The sequence below is a fragment of the Piliocolobus tephrosceles genome, unplaced genomic scaffold (assembly GCF_002776525.5).
Source record: "Piliocolobus tephrosceles isolate RC106 unplaced genomic scaffold, ASM277652v3 unscaffolded_42878, whole genome shotgun sequence".
In the NCBI taxonomy this organism is placed as follows: Eukaryota; Metazoa; Chordata; class Mammalia; order Primates; family Cercopithecidae; genus Piliocolobus; species Piliocolobus tephrosceles.
Genome location: NW_022327507.1, coordinates 5,589 through 24,902, shown reverse-complemented (window position 1 = coordinate 24,902; position 19,314 = coordinate 5,589). Strand labels below are relative to the sequence as shown.

At 48.5% G+C, this 19,314-nt stretch overlaps 1 long non-coding RNA gene across 1 annotated transcript; it reads right to left on the bottom strand.

Annotated features, from left to right (window-relative positions):
- Positions 1-1,646: 1,646 nt before the first annotated feature.
- Positions 1,647-17,181, bottom strand: LOC113223891. Its single transcript, XR_003308927.2, has 3 exons — positions 16,990-17,181; positions 2,575-2,655; positions 1,647-1,914 (listed from the first exon to the last, which is right to left on the bottom strand). It is a non-coding gene; the product is annotated as an uncharacterized LOC113223891 (long non-coding RNA).
- Positions 17,182-19,314: the final 2,133 nt, after the last annotated feature.

Sequence of the window (19,314 nt, the reverse complement as noted above, 5' to 3'; positions counted from 1 at the left end):
GACCTTCCATTAAATAAAATCTTAAGCTCAAGCCCATGGCATAAAAGAGATCATAGTGCAGGAGCTCTGGCTGAGGAGAGTTAGCCTCCCTGGTTCCACAAAAACCTCCAGGGAATCCCAAGTTGGTTACTGAGTTCTCTTAGAGCAGGTCAGTTGTCCTCTCTGTGACTCAGTTTTCTCACTTATAAACTGGGAATAATAATAGTACCTTCCTTTATGGGTTGCTGTGAGAATTGAGTTATTACATGCAAGTGCTTAGAACAGCTCCCAGCACAGAGTAAGCATTCAATAAATATTGCTGGTGCTACTACTATAGAATTCAGCCTTATATTTTAAATTAAAAGAGTACAAATGAAAGAACATTCCGCTGTTTCTTGGAGAATAATGTGGTTATTTGTAATCAAGATGCTATTGGAGGCCAGGCACAGTGGCTCATGCCTGTAATCCCAGCACTTTGGGAGGCCAAGGCGGGCAGATCACCTGAGGTCAGGAGTTCAAGACCAGCCTGGCCAACATGGAGAAACCTTGTCTCTACTAAAAATACAAAACTTTGGCCAGGCATGGTGGCGAGTGCCTGTAATCCCAGCTACTTGGGAGGCTGAGGCAGGAGAATCGCTTGAGCCCAGGAGGCAGAGGTTGCAGTGAGCCAAGATCACACCACTGCACTCCAGCCTGGGTGACAGAGCAAGACTCTGTCTCAAAAAAAAAAAAAAAAAAGGATGCTATTGGAGATGTCGTTCCTCTAAACCCACTAAAGTACTGGCAAGGAATCAATACTTCGGAATGATTTGTACAAAAATTCAAAAAGCAAAAGCTTTTGCACAAGGATGCTCATGAGCATGATAAACCTGGGAGGGGAAGATCATAACACAACAATTACTTTTAGAGCTATTAATATGTCCTTTGTGCTAAGATTTTACCTGTATAATGAATTTAATCCTCACAAGAATCCCATGAGGTATTATGTATTGCTATCATCCCCATCTTATAGATGAGGGCACTGAGGCAGCCAGGGGTTGAGCAGTTTACCCGAGGACATGTAGCTAGTTAGTGGTAAAGACAGGATTTGAACTTGTAACACATGCTTTGACTATGGCACTGGGGTGCTCCTAATAAACCTAAATGTTACTTTACATGAAATGCAGCCACTTGAGAGGCCGTTCGGTAAACATTAAAAATAACTGCAGAGGCCGGGCGCGGTGGCTCACGCCTGTAATCCGAGCACTTTGGGAGGCTGAGGCGGTGGATCACGAGGTCAGGAGATCGAGACCATCCTGGCTAACACAGTGAAACCCCGTCTCTACTAAAAATGCAAAAAATTAGCTGGACGTGGCGGCGGGCGCCTGTAGTTCCAGCTACTTGGGAGGCTGAGGCAGGAGAATGGCGTGAACCCGGGAGGCAGAGCTTGCAGTGAGCCTAGATTGCGCCCCTGCACTCCAGCCTGGGCAACTGAGCAAGACTCCGTCTCAAAAAATAAATAAATAAATAAATAAATAAATAAATAAATAAATAAATAAATAAAAATAGCTGCAGAGATATTACAGAATAACATGGCAAAAAGCTTAGGACAAGATGGGAAAATTTTTAAATGGAGGACAGAATTGCCTATACGATCAATTATAACTGTGTACATAGAAGGACATGTGGACAGATCGACTCTAGAAGAGAATGTGGAGAAACAGTATTGGAGTTTCAAATACTTCAATGACTTCAAGTATGGGGGATTGTTTCCCCATGTAAATCTTTTTCTTGAATAATGCACATATATTTAAATCTTTGCTATACCTGAGGAGGAGGAGGAAGAAGAGGATGAGGAGGAAGAGGAGGAGGAGGAAGAAGACTTGTCTCTCTCATATTGTTCTTGGGAAAATAGTCCAGCCTTCCCATCTTGCTTGTGGAAATCTGTCTCTCCATCTGCAAGGCACATAGAGGCCAGGGGATGAGCATTTCCCACCCTTCCCATCCCAGGGACCACCCAGTCCTCTCCAGAGTTCTACTTGGACTTGAGGAGCCAGGAAGGACTGGATTATCTTCCCAAATATCTAGGGCCAATGCAACGTGCAGGAGACCAAAGCTCTCAGAGATACCAGGGGCTCAAGGAAGGCTCAGTACAGAGATTTATCTGAATGTGGACTCAGAAAAGGGGTTTCTAAGCCCCCCGCCCTGCACCCAGAGAAAGCTAGACTCTGTGGAGGAGTTGCCAATTTAGGATCCTTTGTAAATTACAGCCAAGATGGGGTGTGATCAAGCCCTAAACCTTCCCATTCCCCATTATGGAGTCACACAGGACCCTCTCTACCTTCTAGGCATATTCCCTAGTGCCAGCCCAAGCCCCCAGAGAATTCTTGAGATTTGGCAAGCAGCTGAGGGTCCCCATAGCTAGATAGCACAGGAAGACAGATTGGACCGTGCACATGTATGTGTGCATGTGTGTAAAACCACTACTTCGCCATTTCAACTGTGATTTGAGGCCCTGTGCAAAATGAGCTGAGCAGGGTCTTCTTCCGTCCCTTCTACTTTTGGACTCCACCTCCCATGTGGTTTTGCCCAGAGGGTCAGAGAAGGCAAACGTACAGTCTAGATCTTCTGTTTCTCTGTGGACTTGACTGTTATCTTGAGGCTGGGAGGGTGATGCTGAAGTCTCCATGGCTTTTCCTGGAGGAATAACAATAATCAGTAGTTAATATCACCTTAGTTAATATCTTAATATATAAAGAGCTTGGCAAATAAATAAGAAAAAGACAAACACTCAACATTCAAAGGAATAAGAAAATTAATTAACAAAAAAATGGTAGTTCTATTGGCAAGCAAGAAGGCCAGGGGCAGTGGAGGGAGGAGGGTTAAAGGAGTGGGGAATCGGGGTGGTGGGTATTGGCTAGACAACTAGCAGGGGGCTTCATGAAGGAAGTCAGTATTTATCTGTACCTGACAAGTCAGGCACCATCTTTTTGTGTGTGTGTGTGTAGAGACAGGGTGTCTCTATGTTGCCCAGGCTGGTCTTGAACTCCTGGGCTCAAGTAATTCTCCCACCTTGGCCTCCCAAAGTGCTGGGATTCAAGTGTGAGCCACCACGTCCAGCCTAGGTACAATTTTGACAGGAATGCAGATTTGAAGTTGGTGAACCAACTCCAATCCCACAAACATGGCCAACATCCAGGAATGACTGAGCAAAAAGGCAAGGGAGTCCTGAGCCCTGGCAGGCCTCACACACAGGGCCACCTGCCACCTCTTGACAGCTACGTGCACAGGAAAGAAGTTTATTTTATTTTATTTTATTTTTTTAAGACAGAGTCTCGCTCTGTCACCCAGGCTGGAGTGCAGTGGCCGGATCTCAGCTCACTGCAAGCTCCGCCTCCCGGGTTTACACTATTCTCCTGCCTCAGCCTCCCTAGTAGCTGGGACTACAGGTGCCCGCCACCTCGCCCGGCTAGTTTTTTGTATATTTTAGTAGAGATGGGGTTTCACCGTGTTAGCCAAGATGGTCTCGATCTCCTGACCTGGTGATCCGCCCATCTCGGCCTCCCAAAGTGCTGGGATTACAGGCTTGAGCCACCGCGCCTGGCCCAAGAAGTTTCTTTTAATGGAGCCGCTGTGCGATGAGTCTCTGTTATAGCAGCTGAGCCAGGAAGTGCAGGCTTCCTTTTGATTCCTTGCCCCATTTCTTCTACTCTCAGCTCTGAAGCTGAGACCTCAAATCTGAGAGGAGGTAGATTTACTAGCCTCTGACTCATTTATTTTTTACTTTTTTATCTGAGACAGAGGTCTTGCTATATCGCCTAGTCTAGTCTTGAACTCCTGGGCTCAAGCAATCCTCCCACCGCAGCCTGTAGCTGGGACTACAGACATGTGTCACTGTGCCCAGCCTCTGACTAATTTAAACCATAGTTTCTCAGCCTCAACACGACTGACATTTGGGACTGGGTAACACATTGTGAGATGTTTAGCAGCCTCCTCCCTCCCAGATGCCAGTAGCACTTTCCTGTTCAGCTGTGACAATAAAAAATGTTTCCAGACATTGCCAAATGACCCCTGTTGTGGGGCAAACATCATCCCCCATTTGAGAATGGTCTAGAGAATCTACCACAAGACCTTGGCAGGAAGCCTCCTCTCCTGTGTCTTAGAGCCAGATTGCCTGGGCTGAAATCCTGTCTCTGCCTCTTCTAGCGATGGAAGCATGGGCAAGTTACTTAATCCCTCATTATGCCCTGGGTTTCTCATCTGTAAAATGGAGACAGTAATAGTGCTTACTTCATAGTATGTGAAAATGGCAGGACAGTCCTTAGCAGGGCCGTTGGGAATGTGTGTTTCCTCCTCTACAGGCCTCCTCTTACCCTTGGACATCGGGTGTCCAGTCCCATCCCCACTCATCCCCCATCTCCTAGACCTCAGACTCCATTACCTTTTTTTTTTTTTTTTTTTTTTTGAGATGGAGTCTTGCTCACTCTGTCACCCAGGCTAGAGGGCAGTGGCACGATCTCAGCTCACTGCAACCTCCGCCTCCGGGATTCAAGTGATTCTTCTGCCTCAGTCTCCTGAGTAGCTGGGATTACAGGCGCCGCCACCACACCCAGCTAACTTTTGTGTTTTTAGTAGAGACGGGGTTTCACCATATTGGCCAGGCTGGTCTTGAACTCCTGACCTTGTGATCTGCCCACCTTGACCTCCCAAAGTGCTGGGACTACAGGCGTGAGCCACCGCGCCTGGCCTACCCTTTTCTAGAATAAAACTTCCCATTTCTCAGAGCAGAATTCAGCTAGGCATTAGGAAGTCACTAGCCATTAAAATGCATCGATATCAAGATGGAATGACTGACAACAGAAGCCTCCAGGGCATATTTCTATTTTGAATAGTGTTCTTTGCACGCAACAGGTGACTAGTACATATTCATTGGCTGAGATCATCTCTAATGAAGGCATTTCAGCTAGAGTGGAGGAAGAGTTGTAGAGCCACATGGGGGAAAGAGAGCTGCTGGCTGATGTCAGATAGACTGAAGTTTACAAAGTGATGAACTCTTTTTCCAGTCTCATCTCCATCCTGCTCTGTGTCCTGGTCACACACAGCACTTTTGGCTTAGTCCATTCTTTCCTAATGTCAAAATTGCATCTGACCTTCCAAGCACAGGTCAAAACCCACTTCCTTCATGAAGTACTCTTTCAGTTGTCTAAACGATACCCACCAACTCTATTCCCCACTCCCCTAACCTTACTCCCTCCACTATCCCTAGCCTTTTTTTTTTTGACACGGTCTCTCTCTATCACCCAGGCTGGAGTGCAGTGGTGCAATCACAGCTCACTGCAGCCTTGAACTCCTGGACTCAAGCGATCCTCCTGCCTCAGCCTTCTGAGTAGGTAGGACTACAGGCACGTACCACCATCCAGGGTTTGTCTGCTTCACTAGATCATGAATGCAGCCTAAGTAGGGACTAAGGCTGATTCATCTCTGTGTCACCCATACCCTGTACAGAGCCGGGAACAAAGGAAAAATGATGATAACAAGCAGCTATAAGTGCCTACTATCTGCCAGGCAAGGTTCTAACAGTTAACTTGTGTTAACTAATCTATTCCTCACCACAAACCTATGAAGGCTCACTAGGGCTGTGCCCATTTTATAGGTCAGAATATTGGGGCACAGAGAGGATAAGAAACTTGCCCAGGACCGGCCGGGCATGGTGGTTCACGCTTGTAATCCCAGGACTTTGGGAGGCTGAGGTGGGTGGATCACGAGGTCAGGAGATGGAGACCATCCTGGCCAACATGGTGAAACCCAGTCTCTACTAAAAATACAAAAATTAGCTGGGCGTGGTGGTTGCAAGCCTGCAATCCCAGCTACTCAGGAGGCTGAGGCGGGAGAATCACTTGAACCCAGGAGGCAGAGGTTGCAGTGAACTGAGATCACGCAATTGCATTCCAACCTGGGTGACAGGGCAAGACTCTGTCTCAAAAAAAAAAAAAAGAAAGAAAGAAAGAAACTTGCCCAGGACCACATGGTAAGCGGTTAAGTAAGGGTAGTTGCTCAGCCCATGCTGGGAGACTAAAGGAGTGACGCTGGCTCCTCTTTTCAGGACCCTAACATTGGCACCAGGAAAGAGGACACACTAACAGTCATCAGAGTGTTATGCAAATATGCTGACCTGGCTTATATTTAGCTACTGTTGGAGCCTTGAGTAATTGTTTCCATAGCCAAGGGAACTTCCTTGGGCAGGTCTTTAGCACACTGAAGGGGAGGAATGGAACCATCACAGAGGGAAGACCTGACGTGGCTCTGTTTCTCCTTTTAATGTCTTTGTCTGTTTTTCCTCCACCCATTTTCTTTTTTTCTTTCTTTCTTTCTTTTCTTCCTTCCTTCCTTCCTTTCTTTCTTTCTTTCTTTCTTTCTTTCTTTCTTTCTTTCTTTCTTTCTTTCTTTCTTTCTTTCTGTCTGTCTTTCTTTTCTTCCTTTCTTTCCTTTCTTTCTCTTTTTTTTTTTTTTTTTTTTTTTGAGACAGGGTCTCACTCTATTACCCAGGCTGGAATGCAGTGGCATGATCACGGCTCTGCAGCTTCAGCCTCCTGGGTTCCAGTGATCTTCCCACCTCAGCCTCCCAAGTAGCTAGGACTACAGGCATTTGCCACCACAGCCAGCTAATTTTTTAGTTTTTATATTTTTGTAGAGATGTGGTCTCACTATGTTGCCCAGGCTGCTCTTGAACTCCTGGGCTCAAGTGATCCTCCCACCTTGGCCTCCCAAAGTGCTGAGATTACAGGCATGAGCCACCACCCCCGGCCTTCACACAGGTCTTATTTAACATAGGGAAGGACTGAGGCTCAGGTAGAGGAAGAGACTTGTTCAAGGTCTTCCAGTTTATAGATGGATTCAAATCTGACTCCTACCCCAACAGAGAAGCTTCATGCCCCAGCTACCCCCTGATTAGAGGCCTCTAGCACCACCTCAGGTGGCCCCCACATCCAAGGCTGATCCTACAAGGAAATGGAATGCCTGACTTTCTGGCACTTTTCTCCAAAAAGCCCAGCCCTGCTGAGTCAGGGGTGGTGCCGGGGCCTCTGTACCCACGGGTCCTGCTAAACTGGATTTCCCCTTCAGGTGAGCCCGGATTTCCTGAGCTCCTGCTGTCACAGAGCCTGGGCCCAGGGCAGGAGGGCTGACAGAGCACACTGAGCCATGACAGCCTCACAGCACTCTCCTCTCCCAGCTCTCTTGACTCTCATACAACCAGGAGGGAGGCAGGGTGGAGATTACTGTCATATTTTATAGAAGAGGAAACCAAGTCCCTGAAATGGAGATGAACTTGCACAGGTCATGGAGCCACACAGGGGCAAGGCTGGCTCTTTCATCACATCAGATCAATTTGGCTCAACTTTTATGTAACAAATTGTGAGTTGTTTTTCAGTTGCCATGGACCCGCAGGTTGACAGCCACATAACCTGAGCATGCCAGGTTACTATGTGTGCAACTACAGGGGAACCTAAGTGCTCAGACTGAGGAGTGGGGACTGAATTAAGAAGCGGATAGCACATGCCAGGATTCAGTATCCAATAAGATCAAGCTCTGGCATCGCCCCATGGCAGGATCCAATCAGATCATGCCTCCCACATCACTTCATTGCAAAATCCAATCAGATCATACCTCATTACCCTATGCTTATAAAACATGCCCAGCTCCCATCTTGGTGAGACAGATTTGAGTATTTCCTCCTATCTCCTTGCCACTGGACTTGTAATAAAGCTTTTCTTTTCTCAAAAGCCAGTGCCATGGTATTGGCCTCTATGTGCATTGGGCGGTGAACCCATTGATTGTGTGGTAACAGCTCCAGAACCCTGCTTCTTGATTCACGGATTGCTTGTCTTCTTGGTGTCCCATATTGGATGAGGGGGCTGAGGTGACTGAAACGGAATTGGATTTCAACAGGAAGAGAAAGGCAGAGTAGGATAAAAGTTTCAGTGGAGGAGGTTGGGGGCAGCAGGCAGTTGAAGGGTTAAGAGCCAGAAAGGGTGGAGAAGATCAGTCTGGGCCTTGAATGCCAAGCTAAAGATGGCCAACTTTTCCTGAGGGTAGACCGAGGAACGTGTCTGTGGGCCAGAAATGCAGGGCAAGCTCAGCTAAACAAGCCCAGTGTGGGAAATGGGGTGGGAGCTCTGGAAGCAGAAACAGCAGCTGGGAGGGGAACAGAGTGGACAGAGGAATGGACGTTTGCTGCTTTTGCCCACCTGGCGTGAAAGCCCCCATCTTCTGATGATTACACAGGATTTCTCTTTGAGGAAATCCAGCTCCCACTGGACAACAGCTTGGGGCTGGCCCTCGATGTGTCAAGCCCTTCCTGGCTGAGGGGTGGGGACAAGGCCAAGGGCAGAGCCAAGGGTACAAGAGTGTTCTCAGTAATCTCCATCAACTTCCCAAGCCACCCCAGACAAGCATGCACTCTGATTTCAAACAGATCCTTTTTCGTTTTTCTTTTGTTTTTTTGAGACAGGGTGTTGAGATTACAGGCATCAGCCATCGCGCCCAGCCTCAAACAGATCTTTGTTATGCAATCACAGCTCCAAAATAAGTACTCCCCAAAATAATTGCACTCCCTCCCTAAGCCCCTTTTACATGGAATCTGTGTAGTGGTCACTCCCATTACCCAGGTTAGAACATCAGCCTCTCTTTCTGCAGGAATCTGACTTGTGACATGAGTGACCCAGAGCCCTAAAGGCTGGCATAGGTGGTTTGCCCTGAGACAGAGCCCTGAAGAGGCTGATGCTCTCTATTCTGCCTCCTGGTCACAGCCTCTTCTGCAGTCTTGTTTTTTACCCTTGCCCTCTGTTCTGTGAGACCCACCCCTACCTCCTTATCTTCCCAGGAAAGTCTTTTTTGGTAGCCTGAGGTGGCTTTGTAACTTGCAACCAAAGCACTGTAGTTGAGACAAATGTCTCGGGAGGGCTCCAGGCTTCCTGCAGAGCTCAACAGGGCTCATGGCAGACCGGCTCCACAGACTTCACTCCAGCCTCCAGGCTGAGGCTTGGCAGGGTCCCTGAGCCCCCATATGAGGGGCTGGGGCTGAACTTCAGGCTGGGTTGGGGACCTACCGGGTTTCCCCAGCCCCCTCCTTTCCCTCATCTTCCAGCACTGTGATCACCAAAGCAGCAGCAGCCCTGATGATCCTGCCCTAGAGACTTGTCCCCCTGCTGAAGGTGCACCTCTTGGACCTGGTTCAGCACCTCAGCGGTTTTTCTATCACTGTGATAACAACACCCACCAACTTTGTGGCTTAAAACCACACAAATTATCTCACAGTTCTTCAGGTCAGAAGTCCAACGTAGGCCTCACTGGGATAAAATCGAGGTGTTGACAGAGCTGTGTCCCTTTTTGGAGGTTCGAGTGGAAAGTCTGCTGCTGCTGCTGCTAGTGCAGCTGCTTCTCCTTCAATTCGCTCCTCTAGGCCCTTTACCTCATCCATCAAACAGGGAACAATGTCACACACTAAGGGCTCTGGAGCTCAGATGGGGTTTTGGATAGCACAGGACGCAATATCATGTCCTTACCCAGGGGGCGATACTGAGAGATGCCCTGATGAAGCCACTGGGACAACGGGGTCTGGTAGCACCTACTTTAGCACTTAAGTCAGGCTTAAGCACTTCACTTCCCAGCTCCTGATTTTGGAAAATTACTTTACGTCCCCAGGCCTCTGTTATCTCATCTGTAAATTAGGGATAGTGTCACTGCCTTGCAGGGTTGCTGTGAGGATTGAGATTAAAAGGACTTAGATTCTGAGCTCCCTGGAAGTAGAAACCATGTTTTTCTGGCTCCCGGCTACATTCTAGCCCCTGGCTTAGATGAAATGCTTAATTAAAAGAAGTCACAAAGTGCTGAATTTAAGAGCTTAAAGAAATAATATTAGGAGGCTGGGCGCAGTGGCTCATGCCTGTAATCCCAGCACTTTGGGAGGCCGAGGCAGGCGGATCATGAGGTCAGGAGATCGAGACCATCTTTTTTTTTTTTTTTTTTTTTGAGACGGAGTCTCGCTCTGTCGCCCAGGCTGGAGTGCAGTGGCCGGATCTCAGCTCACTGCAAACTCCGCCTCCCGGGTTCACGCCATTCTCCTGCCTCAGCCTCCGGAGTAGGTGGGACTACAGGCGCCCGCCACCTCGCCCGGCTAGATTTTTGTATTTTTTTTAGTAGAGACGAGGTTTCACCATGTTAGCCAGGATGGTCTCAATCTCCTGACCTCGTGATCCACCCGTCTCGGCCTCCCAAAGTGCTGGGATTACAGGCTTGAGCCACCGCGCCCGGCCGAGACCATCTTAACACTGTGAAACACCATCTCTACTAAAAAATACAAAAAAAAAAAAAAAAAAAAAAATTAGCCAGGCATGCTGGCAGGTGCCTGTAGTCCCAGCTACTCGGGAGGCTGAGGTGGGAGAATGACATGAACCCAGGAGGCAGAGCTTGCAGTGAGCTGAGATCACACCACTGTACTCCAGCCTGGGCGACAGAGCAAGACTTCATCTCAAAATAAATAAATAAATAAACAAACAATAAAAAAAGAAATAATATTAGGACTACAAAGATTCTTTGTATCTCCGTCTCCCTTTATATCATCTTCCACTTGTTTATACCCCTTCTTCTCTCTCACTACTCTCCCCCAGGCCCACCTCACCTCCCCACAGATCTCCAGGCTTGGAGGTCTCTCCCCCTCCCCAAGTTGGAATTCTACAGTGTTGCATCCAGGAGATCAAAACTGAGGCCCAGAAAGGGAAAAGGACTTGCTCAAGACCACACAGTGAGGAGTGTGGATATGAACACATCAACATCAACATCAGAGTTTGAGGGGAACCGTGAAGAGGGGAAGAAAGAAGATGCTACGGTTTACACCTCCACCATTTTGTCTAAGTCAGCCAGGCAGTTTAATAGTGAGATGACAAGCCGCACTGGCCGGCCATCCAGCTGACTGGACTAGATGAACTTCCATGAATCCGGGGGAACCTTATGGCCACTGCATACCCAAGGATGCAGACAGGACCTGGGGTTGCCCCTGAGGAGTGTGGAATGGCATCTAGGCTGCAAGAAGAAAGTGAAAAGGGACAAAATCAAGCGTGGTACCCAAGTTTCAAAATAATGGCTGTGGTCAGGTGCGGTGGCTCACGCCTGTAATCCCAGCACTTCAGGAGGCTGAGGCCAGTGGATCACGAGGTCAGGAGATTGAGATCATCCTGGCTAATATGGTGAAACCCTGTCTCTACTAAAAGTACAAAAAATTAGCCAGACATGTTGTGGCACGTGCCTGTAGTCCCAGCTACCTGGGAGGTTGAGGCAGGAGAATTGCTTGAACCTAGGAGGCAGAGGTTGCAGTGGTCTGGGACGGTGCCACTGCACTCCAGCCTGGGTGACAGAGTAAGACTCCGTCTCAAAAAAAAAAATAAAAACAAAACAAAAACAAGGCAGGGCGCAGTGGCTCACGCCTGTAATCCCAGCATTTTGGGAGGCCAAGGCAGGCAAATCACAAGGTCAAGAAATCGAGACCATCCTGGTTAACACAGTGAAACCCCATCTCTACTAAAAATACAAAAAATTAACCAGGCATGGTGGTGGGCGCCTGTAGTCCCAGCTACTCGAGAGGCTGAGGCAGGAGAATGGTGTGAACCTGGGAGGCGGAGCTGGCAGTGAGCCGAGACCGCACCACTGCACTCCAGCCTGGGTGACAGAGCGAGACTCCATCTCAAAAAAAAAAAAGAATAATAATAATAATGCTGTACAGAAAGAGGATGGTTGGGTTCTGTGTGGAGGCTGTTTATACGGAAAGATCTAGGATTTTAAAAAGATAATCTGGAAGGAAAGAAAACAGTGTAAGTATCGAGGCTGTTGTCTAGCACATAGTAGGTGCACAACCAATGTTTGTTAAAGTGGCAATATGAGCCAACAAGGTGATATAGCTACAGAGCAAAGCTACCATAGCCTTAGGTCATATTAACAGAAGCACAGAGTCTACGGTGAAGGTCGTGGCCCACATTCCACCATCCCCAATCCTCCATCTTGGGTTTACTCCTGGGTCCTGCATAGAATAAGTTCTGGACAGACAAAGAGAATCCAGAGGATGTAGCGGGTAGAGAATACACCCAAGAAAAGTAGCTTGGGGAGCAGGGCACTCGACCTAGGGATGAGCTCCACATGGATGGGCCTAGTCACTGTCCCCAGGTCTCTGCAGAACTACTCCAGGACTCCAGGACAGGGGGAGCAGGTAGGGCTGTGAGCTCAGAAGGAAAGGTCAGTACCTTGAGGAAGTCACGAGGGAAGTTGCCAACTTCAATATATAAAAGAATTTTCTTCCTTTCTTTTCTTCCTTTTCTCTTTCTTTCTTTCCTTCCTTCCTTCTTTTTCTTTCCTTCTTTCTTTCTCTTCCTTCCTCTCTCTCCTTCCCTCCTCCCTCCTTCCTTCCTTCCTTTCTTTTTCTTTCTTTCTTTCCTTCCTTCCCTCCCTCCCTCCCTCCCTTCCTTCCTTCCTTCTCTCTCTTTCTCTTTCTCTCTCTCTGTGTCTCTTTCTCTCTTTCTTTCTTCTTTTCTAGAGACCGGGTCTCACTTTGTCACCCAGGCTCAAGTGCGGTGAGGCAATCATGGCTCACTGCAGCCTTGAACTGTTGACCTTGGGCAATTCTCCTGCCTCGGCCTCCCAAAGTGTTGGGATTGGCCTTCCAAAGTGTTGTGCTGAGCCACTGCACCTGGCCTCAATATATAAAATAATATTCTAAAAATGACAACAGCTTTGGGGTTGTCCTGAGCACGCTGCCATGTGAGGTGGCAAGTTGAGGAGTGGCAGGGGTTGGCTTAGATGTTCTTAGCTCAGAACCTATTAGTCTCTCAAGCAATTCTCTCTGAAGTACAGGAGGAAAATATTAATTTATTGATTTATATGTAACTTTTAACTAAAAATTAGTTAATAGTATATAGTTTAGCCCTGATGTGTACCCTTGGCTCATATGTCAGACACCACATGTCATGTCCATGAAGTGGGGCTCCCAGAGGCCAGTGGGGAGCCCCACAAGGCAGACAGGTTGACTGTGGCCACGTCTTCCTTTTCTCTACATTCAGACTATTGCCATATATTGTGGTGTGCAGGAGCCCAGCTGGGTTAATTTGAGGCTCAAATGAAATAGCTTTCACTGAATCAGCCCCCTTATTGTTGACAAGTGACTTCAAAGAGTCTGCAAAGAAACTGTGGATGGAGATAACCCTAATCATGAAAGTACAAACAAGCAACAGGAAAAGTGTGGGACAGACTTGTCCTTGCTCTTAGTTTAGCTGCATTACCACGTTGGAAAGAGCAATGGAAAGGAATCTCACACACAAAACAATTCTTTCCTGTGTATTTGAGTTCCTGAAATAATGAGAAACAAATACAAATTCAAAATACAAAATAATAACGAGAAACAAATACAAACTCAAACTCAAATACAATTGTATTTGAGTTCCTGAAATAATAATGAGAAACGATTTGAAAGGTGGATTTCCATCCACTATCACTGGTGATGAAATTCACTGTGAATGTACACTGGTCCCGAGACATCAGCTAATGGCCACTATACTTGTATATACATGTATATATTTATGCATATGTATATGCTGGGGGTGCCCATAGCATTCTTCTTGAGAAGATTGTGCAATCAAAAAGTTAGATGAGTGCTGCTCTAGATCCTCAGACCTAGCTAGACACTAGGAATGCTAGTCCTGGTTTGGGGTTTTTGGGTCTAACTGGATAATTTGTTTCAGATTTAGGGACAAGGAAAACTAGAAGGGGAGTATACACTCCATAAAACATTTTTGAGGCTCCACTGACACATTTGAAGATTCATAGGAAGAAACCTAAAACTCATTAAAGGCTTTTTCTGGCTCTGATCGTCCTAACTTGGTGTAGTGTTGAGTCAAACACCAAGGCACCAAGGTGGGTGCCTAGCTAGACAGAGCCAGGTGGGTCCCTTCTCCCACAGCCTGGAATCTCAGTCTCTGTTTCTCTCTCTTTCCCATTTTTCTCTCTCTGTTTCTACCTATTCTCTCTCTTTCTCTCTCCCTCTCTCTCACTTACACACACACATACACACTCTCTCTCACAACACACACTACACACATACACACACTCACACACACACATGCACACACACACAACTGACAATAAGAAACAGAAAGGTGGCATCCAGTACAAGAGCTTGTCAGTTCTCTTGAACATCAGACAGACCTAGATATTCAGTTCCCGCCTCGACCCCTCACTGACTCTGCGACCTGGAGCGTGTCACATCCATTCTCAGAGCTTCAGAATCCTTAGCTGGAAAAATGGGCATGCCTACAACTCAACAGACAGTGACAAATAATCCAGTTTAAAAATGGACAAGGGACTCGAATAGACATTGCTCGAAACAAGACGCAGAAATAGTCAATAGCACATAGAAAGATGCTCCACATTGCTGGGTACAGTGGCTCACACCTGTAATCCCAGCAATTTGGGAGGCCGAGGCAGGCAGATCACCTGAGGTCGGGAGTTCGAGACCAGCCTGACCAACATGGAGTAACCCCATCTCTTCTAATTACAAAATTAGCCAGGCATGGTGGCAGGTGCCTGTAATCCCAGCTACTCGGGAGGCTGAGGCAGGAGAATCACTTGAACCTGGGAGGCAAAGGTTGCAATGAGCTGAGATCGTATCATTGCACTCCAGCCTGGGCAACAAGAGTGAAACTCTGTCTCAAAAAAAAAAAAGAGGATGCTCCACATCATTAGTCATTAGGGCAGTGCAAATCAAAACCACCATGAGATACCCCTTTACACCCACTAGGGTGGCTTACGATGAGACATACAGACAGTAACAAGTATTGGTGACGGTGCGAAGACACCGGAGCCCTCATACATTGCTGGTCAGATTGTAAAATGGAGGTCACTTTGGAAAACAGTTTGGCAGCTCCTCAAAAGTTAAAAAAGATTTACTACATGACCCAGCAATTCCAATCCCTAGTATATTCGCGAGAGAATTGAAAACCTATATCCGAACAAAGACTTGTAATGAATGTTTATAGCAGCATTACACATAACAGCCAAAAATGGAAACAACCCAAATGTCCATCCCCTGGTAAATGGAGACACAAAGTTTGAGATCATCATACAATGCAACCTCATCCAACCAGTGGGAGGAAGGAAAGGATGGACACTCACTGCAATGCGGATGAGCCTTGACAACATTGGGCTAAGCGAAAGAAGCCACTCGGAAAGGACCACACACCATACGATTCCATCCAGATGAAATGTCCAGAATACACAAATCCATAGAGATGGAAAGTAGGTTTGTTGTTGCCAGAGGGAAGGGGAAGTGGGGAGTGACGGCTAAATGGTACAGGGTTCACCTTGGAGATGATTTAAAAAAATTAGATAGTGGCGCTGGCTGCAGAACTCTGTGAATGCACAAAAACACTGAATTGTACACTTCATTTTTATCTATCTATCTATCTATCTATCTATCTATCTATCTATCTATCTATCTATTTATTTTGAGATAGAGTCTCCCTCTCACCCAGGCTGGAGCACAGTGGTGCAATCTTGGCTCACTGCAACCTCTGCCTCCTGGGTTCAAGTGATTCTCACGCCTCAGCCTCCTGAGTAGCTGGAATTACAGGTGCGCACCATGCCTGGCTAATTTTTGTATTTTTAGTAGAGATGGGGTTTTGCCATGTTGGCCAGGTTGGTCTCGAACTCCTGACCTCAAGTGATCTGCCCGCCTCAGCCTCCCAAAGTACTGGGATTACACAGGTGAGCCATGCCGCCTGGCCCTGAATTATACACTTTTAAAGGGTGAATTTTATAGTAGTGAATTACATCTCAGTAAATCTGTTATTAAAAAAAAAAAAAGAAGAAGAAGAAGAAGAAAGAAAAAAGAAAAAGGAAAGACCACCCACAGGGTTGTTGTGAAAGTGAAACAAGGCAGGGAGCAGGGCACGCCCAGCATGGTTCTTGGCATGCAGCCAGCACTTGAGATCTCGCTCTCTGATCCTTTTCACAAGGAGGATTTCCCAGCACAAGTAACCTGGTGCTCTAGGGCTACACTAGCCTGAGTTCACTCCCCACCACTCCCCCTAACACACACTCCCAACTCATTAGTTAGGGCTCTGAACTCTTCTGGGCAGTTTCTTAACAAAACAGAAGAAAATAATAAGCACAAAACCATAATCATTCTCATCCCCCTTAAAAGGAAACTAGGTTGGCTTGAAGAGTGAGAGCCAGGGTGCTTTGAACAGAGGCAGCTCTAGGACAAGGATGACAGCCTACGGGGATGGGTGGGGGGAGCTCTGAGAGGTCTGCCAAGCCCCCTCCCCTTGGGCCACACCACCTGCGCCTGAGGCTCTGACAAGCAGCAGGGCCCCCTCCCCATGGCCCAGCTTTCTGTTTGGCATATCCTCCCTGGGGTGCCTTTGAGCTGGAAGCAGGGGGACAGCTGGCTTCTTCCTCCCAAATCTCCCAAACCTGAGCTGCAGCTCAGGGTGGCTTCCTCCAGGAGGGGCAGAGAAAGGGGCAGCTGCCTGCAGTCACTGATGGTGGTGCAGAGGCTGAGCTATTTGCGGGAACACCCCTCCCCTACTAAGCTGTTAGGTTCCGTAACAGCGAGGGTGTGAGGGGCCTTCAGAGATCTAGTTGGACCCTTCATTTCACAAGTAGGGAAACTGAGGCTCAGAGAGGCCAAGGGTTTTTCTGAAAGTCTTGCAGCAAGTTGGTGACAGAATTGGGAGCTGGTCACCTACCACGGCCAAGTATAGGCGGGTGGAGCCTCAACACAACCCAGAGAGGTGAATATTTGTCATCTTCTCATCTTCCCCTGAGGTAGAGACAAGTTCTCACCCAGCTAGGAAGATGCAGAGCTGGGACTCAAACCCAGGTCCACCAAAGAACCACACAATATCAAGCCTATTGAGGACACTCTTTCTCCCAATTTCCTTAAAAGCTGACCCTCCACCCCACTGCTCACCCAGCCCCATGTCCCATTACCTGTGGTCCTTTAGCTTGTCTGGGCAGCAAGAGGAACTCTGTGTAGACTGTGTGGATGCTGGGTTGGTCAGGGGAAGGACAAGACAGGCTGCACCTGTGACAGCAAGGAGGTGGGACTAGCGTGACGTTGCCCCTGGGCCCCACTAGCTCACTGGGATGGCATTCCTTCCTGCTGGTGCTATCTGCCCCAGGCCTTCCTGTCTGACTTGACTCCTCCCTACAGCACTGCAGGAGGGGCAGGTGGGGCAGCTACATGCCTGGCCCTGCCCCAGGGCCACAGCCATGCCCTTGGACTCCAGGAGCCAGTGAAATGGGGGCAGCTGTGCCACCCTTGGCTGTACCAAGCTCTGGGAAGGGAGGAGGGGACATGTCCCAGGTACCCCCTCCACCCACATTGGTGAGGCTGACTCAGGCCCTAGCCATGTGTCCCAACCTGCCCTGTGCGTCCCAGAGGGGAAGGAAGATACTCCGATGCTCCCAGGAGGCTGAGGTTGGTCAGGGAGCAGGAGAGAAGGCCCGGGGACTCAGGAGGCTGGCAGTGCCCGCTCCTAGGTAGGAAACTGGGTTACAGCTAGAGGAACTTTTGGAGAGCACCCACTCGCCTTGTGCAAGTGGGAAAACACAGGTCCCTAGAGAGGTGAGAGGAGCAGTGTCAGACCTCACACAGCCGAGGGCAGGGCCCCAGCTCAGCCTGCCTCCGCCTCTCACCTCTCACTTATCCAGCACTGTGGCAGCAGGACAGGAAACAAGTCCTACCACGGGGGGCCCCAGCCTTGGAGGGAAACAGGCAAGGGCCCGCGAGCTGTGGGCTCCCCAGGAGGACTTCCTGAAGAGGGGTCATCCATACCCTAAGCTCAGGCCCCAAATCTTGGAGTCATACTTGACACTTTGCTTTCTAACACTCTGTATCTGACCCATCTGGAAAATCCTGTTGGTCCTGCCTTCAGTATAGCCTGAATTCAGCCCCTTCTCTCCACTCCTCACCTGTCACCTTGATCCAGCCAGCGTCATCATTGGGCTCCCAGCTCCCGCCCTCACCCCTGACTACTCTCATCAGCCAGGCAGCCAGGGGGTCCTGTTCAAACCCAAGGCAGCTCACACCCCTCCCCGCTCAGCAGCTGCCACACTCCCATCGCACTCAGGGTAAAACCCAAGGTCTTACAGGCTCCTGTGAGATCTGCCCCACACCTCTGTCCCTCTCTGGCTTGGTTCCCATGACTTCCTCCCTCATTCTGCTCAAGTAACACTGGAACATGTCCCAGTTCCCCTGGGTAGGCTCCCTCCTCAGGGCCTTTTCCCTGGCTGTTCCCTCTGCCTGGAGTGCTCTCCCCCTAGAAAGCCACCTGGCCCCTCCCTCACTTCAGCTGTCCACTCAAAAGTCACCTTCTCCATGAAGCCTTCTCTGACCATCCTGCTTAAAGTAGTAACCCCGCACCAGCTTTCCCTCTGCCTGCGTCACTGCTCACCATCTGCTGTACTGTGTATTTTCTTGTTATGCCTATTTCCTCTTTATGTATTGCTTTGCTGTAGGACCTAGGATCATGTCTGACACATAGTAGGTGCTCACTAGTTTTTTTTTTTTTTTTGAGACGGAGTCTTGCTCTGTCACCCAGGCTGGAGTGCAGTAGCGCGATCTCGGCTCACTGCAAGCTCCACTTCCCAGGTTCAAGCCATTCTCCTGCCTCAGCCTCCCGAGTAGCTGGGACAACAGGCACCCACCACCTCGCCCAGCTAATTTTTTTGTATTTTTAGTAGAGACGGGGTTTCACCGTGTTTGCCAGGATGGTCTCGATCTCCTGACCTCATGATCCACCCGCCTCGGCCTCCCAAAGTGCTGCGATTACAGGGGTGAGCCACCGTGCCCAGCCTAATTTTTTTTTTGAGTCAGGGTCTCACTCTGTTGCCCAGGCTGGTGTGCAGTGGTGCGATCATCGCTCATTGCACCCTCAAACTCCTGGGCTCCAGCCATCCTCTCACCTCAGCCTGCTGAGTAGATGGGACTATAGGCATGCACCCCCACAGCTAACTGATTTTTATAGTTTTTGTAGAAACAAGATCTTGCTATGTTAGGCTGGTCTTGAACTCCTAGCCTCAAGTGATCCTCCGGCCTTGGCCCCCTAAGGATTACAGGCATAAGCCACTGCATCTGGCCCTCAATACCTTTGTTGAATGAATGAGTGACCTGAAAGGTTAGCCCAAGAAGTGTTCCAAGGACATTCCATGCAGAGGGAGCCATGTGTGTGAGGGCTTAGAGGTGAGGAGCACTATTGTGTTGAGGATCTGTAAATAATTCTGCACAGCCAGAGAGTGGGGGCCTTAGGGATG